The 7,790-nt window shown below is 40.1% G+C and overlaps 1 pseudogene; it reads right to left on the bottom strand.

Moving 5' to 3' along the window:
• Nucleotides 1-3,079: 3,079 nt before the first annotated feature.
• On the bottom strand, nt 3,080-4,797 carry LOC132239043 (large ribosomal subunit protein uL4-like; annotated as a pseudogene).
• Nucleotides 4,798-7,790: the final 2,993 nt, after the last annotated feature.

Raw genomic sequence — 7,790 nt, 5'->3', positions numbered from 1 at the left:
CAGTTGTCTTTTAAATCAGATAGAAGGGGGGGGGAAGAGCTACAAAAAAAGTACATTTATGTTGTCTATTGGATTTATCTAAGTGGTTACATCTATTTGTGCTTTTTATTTTTTCACTAGAGGCCCAGTGCACGGATTTGTGCACTGGTGGGGTCCCTCAGCCTGGCCTGAACCCTCTCACAATCTGGGAACCCTCGAGGCATGTAGTAGTGCTCAAAGCAGCAGGCAGCCCTGGCTGGACACCACACCCACTCATCCTGGCCCCACGGCGCCTGCCTCCGCTGCTGCTCAGTAGTGCTTCAGTAGAGGCGGGAGAGGCTCGCCACCACTGCAGCTGCGCTCCCCAGCCCTGAGCCCAGCGTCTAACGCCCAATGGTCAGCTGAGTGGTGCTTCCACTGTGGGAGCACACTGACCACCAGGGGGCAGCTCCTGTGTTGAGTGTCTGCCCCCTAGTGGTCAGTGTGCATCATAGTGACCGGTCAAACGGTTGACCGGTCGCTTAGGGTTTTATATATATAGATTTGTGATTGAGTTACTGTATAGTCATTTCATTTTAGCCTGAAAGATTCCCTTTTGCATTTCTTATAGTGCAGGTCTACTAGTAACACATTCTCTCAATTTTTGTTTATCTGGGAAAGCCTTAATTTCACTTTTATTTTTATTCTATTATTTTTTTAAAATATATATTTTATTGATTTCTTACAGAGAGGAAGGGAGAGAGATAGAGAGCTAGAAACATCGATGAGAGAGAAACATCGATCAGCTGCCTCCTGCACACCCCCTGGGGATGTGCCCGCAACCCAGGTACATGCCCTTGACCGGAATCGAACCCGGGACCTTTCAGTCCACAGGCCGACGCTCTATCCACTGAGCCAAACTGGTTTCGGCATCTATTATTATACTATGTTACATTAGTTGATTTTGGATATTAAACCAATCTCACATTCTTGGGAAAAAGCCCACTTGACCATTCTGTATAATTATGTTTAAATATTGCTGGATTCTGTTTGCTAATATGTTGTTGGGAACATCTACATGCATTTTTTTATTAAATTTATTGGGGTGACATTGGTCAGCATGAACATATAGGTTTCAGGTGTGGATTTCTATGTTACAAGATCTATATATTGCACTGTGTGCCCACCACCCAAAATTAAATCTTCCCCTCTCACCATATATTAAGACTCCCTTTACCCTCCAATACATACATATTCATAAAATATATTGGTCTGTAGTTTACTCTCTTTTGTAAAATATTTTTATTGATTTTAGAGAAAGAGGAAGAGAGAGAGAGAGAGAGAGAGAGAGAGAGAGAGAGAGAGAGAGAGATGAGAGAGAATCATCAACTGGCCACCTGCTTCATGCCCCCTACTGAGGGTTGAGCCCAGAACCTGGGCATGTGCGCCAACCAGGATCTAAACCTCGGCCTCGTGGTTCTTGGGTCAATGTTCAACCACTGAGCCACTGTGGCCAAACAGTCTTTTTTTTCTCTTGTGAGGGCTTTCTCTGGGTTTGGTATCAGGATAGTACTGGACTCATATAATGAGTTGGGAAGTGCCCCTCTTCTCTTTATGATAAGAGTTTGTGAAAAATTGGTACTAATTCTTCTTTAATGTTTAGTGGAATATTACCAGTGAAGCCATCTACTCCTAGTCTTTTCATTGTGGGTAGTTTTTTAAATTAATAATTCAGTATCTTCACTTATTATAGGTCTATTCAGAATATTTATTTCTTCTTGAGTCAGTTTTGGTAGTTTTATTTTCCTAGGAATTTTATCCATTTCATCAAGGTTATATATTTTGGTAGCATACAAATGACCACAGTATTCTCCCACAATCCTTAATTATTTCTGTAAGGTTAGTAGTAATGTATTCTCTTTCATTTCTAATTCTAGGAGTTTGCAACTTCTCTCTTTTTTTCTTGTTTAGTCTAGCTGTATATTTGTCAGTTTTGTTGATCTTTTCAAAGAACCAGCTTTTGGTTTAATTGATTTTCACTATGTGTTACTATGTCATTAATTTATGCTCTAATATTTATATTTTCTTCTGTTTGCTCTTGGTTTAATTTGCTCTTTTACTAGTGTCTTATATTTATTGATTTGAGATCTTTCTTCTTTCTTAATATAGATATTTACAGTTATAAATTTCTGTCTATGCAGTGCTATAGCTGCATCCCATGAACACTGATATTTCTTCATTTTCATTCACCTGAAAGTACTTTCTAATTTCTCAAAAATGGTTGATAGTGTTTTTATTTGACCACTTGGGACATATTATCCCACTGCTCTATGGCCTCCATTGTTTCTGTTAAGAAGTTTGCTAATCCCTTGTTTATAACTAACGATGTTAACCATTTCTCATGCATTGCAAATGATATACCATGTTTTTTGTTACTATTTTACTCTGGTGTTTTACTTTTTGGTTGTATCAAACTTGTGCATTAAATATAATCATATTCTGTTTTTTTTTTAAAAAAGAAGTTTGCTAATCTTATTAGTATTCCCTTGTATGTAATGAGTCATTTTCTTTCAATGCTTTCAAGATGTTTTTCTTTAACTTTCAGCAACTTTTTAATATAATGTATCTGTGGACCTCTTTACATTTACCCTACTTGGATTTTGTTGAGCTCCCTGGATGTGAAGGATATATATATTTTTAAATTTTTATTTATTGATTTTAGAGAGAGGGAGAGAGATAGAAACCTCGATTTGTTGTACCACGCATATATTCATTGGTTGATTTATTTTCTAATTTTAATCCTCACCCAAGGATATGTTTCCATTGATTTTTTGAGAGAGAGGGAAGAAGAGAGAGAGAGAGAGAGAGAGAGAGAGAGAGAGAGAGAGAGAGAGAGGAGAACATTGATGTGAGAGAGAAACATTGATCAGTTGCCTCCTGTACATGCCCCAACTGGGAATCAAACCTGCAACCTTTTGGTGCATGGGACGACACTCCAACCAACTGAGCCACCCAGCCAGGGCTCATTGGTCGATTCTTTTTTTTTTTTTGCCTTTGATCAGTTTTCATTCAAAATTAGTTGTCCAAAGTGATTTTATTTTTATGTAATAAACATTTAAGTTTATGCTGTAGGCTTCTTTTCTTCTGTGGTGGGTTTCTTTTCTGAGGACTTCTCAGCTGCTGGCTTCTTGGTAGCTGCAGCCTCTTTCCCCACCAAAGTCTTCTGCTTCTTAATGCCAACAGCCTTCTTTCCTTTCTTCCCGACCACAGGCTTCTTGCCTGGAACCCCCTTCTCATCTGACTTGGCTTTTAACCTGCTGCTGCTCTATCCACCCAGAGCTTGTGGTTCTTGGCCTGTCGAAGAATGGTGTTTCTGGCGCATATTCTTTGCGTACGGGTTTAGCTTCAACGTGATTCTCAGGCCTTCCAGTGGATTCTTCTTCAGGACTCTGCGATGAATCTTCTTGCGTGGGACTCAGAGGGCTCTTTGGATCACTGGGCTTTTCCAGATTCTGCCAGGGTCTATATTAAGCATCTTGTGCATGGGAAGGTTGTACTCTTGAGGGAGGCAGCTTTACGCTAAGTGCCATTCCCTTCATCTAACTTCAGTCCAAATGCAGAAACTACCCAAAAGCCCACCAGGAGCAAGTTTCAAAAAGTTCGGTTTGCGTACGTTAAGAAGAGTAATTCCCGGGATGTTTCTGAAGGCTTCGATGATGCCAGTGTCCTCGTTATAGATGATGCAGGGTCCCCCGTGCTGGATCCAAAGATGGTTTCTCATTTTGCTCTTGGCAGCTCTTATTGGCTGAGAGGCATAGACCTTTTTGATATCATTCCGAGGCTTAATTTCTTCAGAAGCAAAATAGCCTTCTTGGTTTTCTTGTAACCTTTAATTTTATCTTCAACCACCAAAGGAAGTTCAGGAACTTCCTCAATAAGATGATTTTAAAAAAATGTTTTTATTGACGTTTTTTTTAAGAGAGAGAGGAAGGGAGAGGGATAGAGAGTTAGAAACATTGGTGAGAGAGAAACATCATAGATTGGCTGCTTCCTCCATTGCTCCTACTAGGGGTCGAGCCTGCAGTCTGGGCATGTGCTCTGACTGTAAATTGAACCAGTGACCTCTTAGTTCCTGGGTCGATGCTCAACCACTGAACCACACAGGCTGGGCTACATGATGACCTTTTGACATGACCAGTGCTGGTAAGGCTGAGGCAGCCACGGCAGAACAGATGGCATATCACTTCTGTGTTGTGTTCACTCTGTGGTGCCAATGGTGCCAGTTTTGGTTGGTGCAAACAAGCAGCCACCATGACACATATTTCTTTTCTTTTTTTTAAAATATATTTTATTGATTTTTTACAGAGAGGAAGGGAGAGAGATAGAGAGTTAGAAACATCGATGAGAGAGAAACATCGATCAGCTGCCTCCTGCACATCTCCCACTGGGGATATGCCCGCAACCCAGGTACATGCCCCTGACCGGAATCGAACCTGGGACCTTTCAGTCCGCAGGCCGACGCTCTATCCACTGAGCCAAACCGGTTCCGGCGACACATATTTCTTAAAGCACCCAGGCCAGAATGATAAATTTCACCATCTTGAATTCTGGGAATTTGAGCTATAGCTCTGCTAGTACCACAAGGCTCAACACTGGTTTGATGACCTGCCAATTAACTGACAGCATTGGGCTGTCTATTGTTTTTGTGCAAGTTAGTGTGAGAAAAGTTCACAATATCTGGTCTAATAAGAGCCTTGAACACAGCAGGCAAAATGACATTTTTGCCAGATGATTCCCCCTTTTTGGAGTAACTGATATCAGTGGATGAGCACATGCCATGGCATGGAGAGAAGGCCACACTTTTCTCAATCCGGGGACCCTCACAGGGAAAGGTCATTGATTGATTCTTATATGTGCCCACACCTTGGTGCGTTGGGATGATGCTCTGACCAACTGAGCCACCTGGACAGGATGGTTATTATTTTTTAATAACTTTGAGAAGTGTTCAGCCATTATTTCTTGGAATATATACTAGAGGCCCGATGCATGAAATTCCTGCAAGGGGCTCGGCGCTGACAGCCACAGTAGCTGCCTCGCACTCACAGCTCCAGCTTTGTCTGGAAGGTCCTTCGGCTGTCTGGTCTAATTAGCATATTACGCTTTTATTATTATAGATATATTTCTGTCTATTTCCCTCCCCTTCTGGTGTGTCCACCCTACATTTCTCTGAGGCTTTTTTCATTTATTTTACTCTTTCACCTCTCTATTCTTTGGCTTGCATCTCTAGTGATCTATCATAAGTTTGCTTATTCTTTATTCTGCCAGTTCAGATCCACTTTTGAGTCCCTCTAGTGAATTTGTAATTTCAGTACTTTTGGTACAGTGAGAGTACAGTAATATTGTACTTTTTAACTTCAGACTTCCCATTTGGTTCTTTTAAATGTTATCTCTTTATTGATATTCTCTATTTGATGTGAAATTGTCATCATATGTTCTTTTACTCTTTATTCTTGCTTTCCTTTAATTCTGTGAAAATGTTATCAATGGCTATTTGTAGACTTTTTCTGATAAATCCAACATTTGGTCACTCTCACAGGAAGTTTGATTGGCTGCTTTTTTCCCCTTCTGGTTTATCATTCACACTTTGTTTCTTTACATGCCTCATAATTTTTGTTGGAAACTGAACATTTTAGATAATATATTGTAGGAAATCTGGGTACTTGATTTCCCTCCCCAACCCACTTTCATGGCTTATTTGCTTGTTTATTTTTTATTGACTGGATGAATAATTCCACCCCCCCCCCAGATTTTTGCTTTCATTTTAATTATTTTTTATTTTTCAATTACAGTTGACATACAATATTAGATTAATTTCAGATCTACACCCCAGTGATTAGACATACCCACCTGACACCATGTTGAATATTAGAATATTATTGATTATATTCCCCATGCTGTTCTTTATATCCCCATGAATATTATGTAACTACTGCTTTGTACTTCTAAATCTCTTCACCTTTTTCATCTTTCCCACCCTCCCATCTGGCAACCATCAAAATGTTCTATGTATTTATAAATCTGTTTCTGTTCTGCTTGTTCATTTATTTTGATTTTTAGATTCAGTTGTTGATAGATATGTATTTACTGCCATTTTATTGTTCATATTTTTTCTGTTTTTCCCCCTTCTTTTTCTTAAAGAAAACCCTGTAACATTTCATGTAACACTAGTTTGGTGGTGATGAACTCCTTTGTTTTTTCTTGTTTGGGAAGCTCTTTATCTGTCCTCCTATTCTAAATGATAGCTTTTCTGGGTAGAGTATTCTTGATTTTAGGTCCTTGCTTCACATCACTTTGAATATTTCTTGCCACTCTCCCTGGCATACAGTTTCTTTTGAGAAATCAGCTAACAATCTTATGGGAGTTCCCTTATAGGAAGGTACCTGTTTTTCTCTTGCTGCTTTTAAGATTCTTTCTTTAAGCTTTTGCTTTTTAATTATGATGTGTCTTAATGTGGGCCTCTTTAGGCTCATTTTTTTTTTTTTTTTTTTTGATTCTGTGCTTCCTGGACATGTATGCTGACTTACTTCCTCAGGTAGGGGAAGTTTTCTGCCATTATTTTTTTTTTCAAATAGTTTTTAATTTCTTGCTCTTTCTCTTCTCCTTCTGGCACCCACCCCCTCCCCCCCCATGCAAATGTTGGTACTCTTTTTTTTTTTTTATTGATTTTTTACAGAGAGGAAGGGAGAGAGGTAGAGAGTTAGAAACATCGATGAGAGAGAAACATCGATCAGCTGCCTCCTGCACATCTCCCACCGGGGATGTGCCCGCAACCCAGGTACATGCCCTCGACCGGAATCGAACCCGGGACCCTTCAGTCCGCAGGCCGACGCTCCATCCACTGAGCCAAACCGGTTTCGGCGATGTTGGTACTCTTGAAGTTGTCTCTGATGCACCTTACACTAACTTCATATTTTTAGATTTTTTTTTCTTTTTGCTGTTCTGATTGGGGCAATATTAGTAATATTTTTAAAAAATATGTTTTTATTATTTTTATTGATTTCAGAGAGGAAGGGAGAGGGAGAGAGAGATAGAAACATCAATGATGAGAGAGAATCATTGATTGGCTGCCTCCTGCATGCCCTTACTGGGAATCAAGTTTGCAACCTGGGTATGTGCTCTGACTGGAATTGAACCAGCAACTCCTTGATTCATTGGTTGACGCTCAACCACTGAGCTGTACAGGCTGGGCTTAGTTGTATTTTTGATGTGGTTGTGGGAGGATTTGAGTAATGTGTTTACCTATGCCACCATCTTGACCGGAAGTCCACTGGCTGAATTCTTTCAGTGAAGTCTATTTTCTCTCTCACAATGTTAAAGCCTCAGATGTTGCAGGGAGGTGCAGCTCTGGGCTTACCCAATTACTTTAGGATGACAGTGATTTGGCTAAGGGCTCTCTTCATCTTTTTCCCTGACTATACCATGTTGTTAAACTCCACTAATTGCATATTATAGTTCAATTGTTTTCAACAATGCCCTGGGGCATAAATTGCTCTACAAAAAACTAACCCAATCCAATATGGCTCCTTTGAAGGAATAGTTTTTGAAGCCATTATTGGCATTTGTTCCAGTCCTAGGAGAGTTCCTCCCAGCTGTCTTATTCCCTGTTCTCTCCTGAAAACGGCTGGCCTACACTTTTGCCTTTCATCACAACCTCCATTGTTTTTGGGGGTGCTCTTAGGTTTGTACTTCTCCATACTCTGATGCAAATAAAGTTATTTCCTTTGGAAAGACATGAGGAGCTATCTGTTTTCCTACCTGCTTCTCCATCCAGG

The sequence above is a fragment of the Myotis daubentonii genome, chromosome 8 (assembly GCF_963259705.1).
Source record: "Myotis daubentonii chromosome 8, mMyoDau2.1, whole genome shotgun sequence".
NCBI classification, from domain to species: domain Eukaryota; kingdom Metazoa; phylum Chordata; class Mammalia; order Chiroptera; family Vespertilionidae; genus Myotis; species Myotis daubentonii.
Note: the sequence above shows the minus strand (reverse complement) of the source record. Positions and strands in the feature narration are given on the sequence as shown.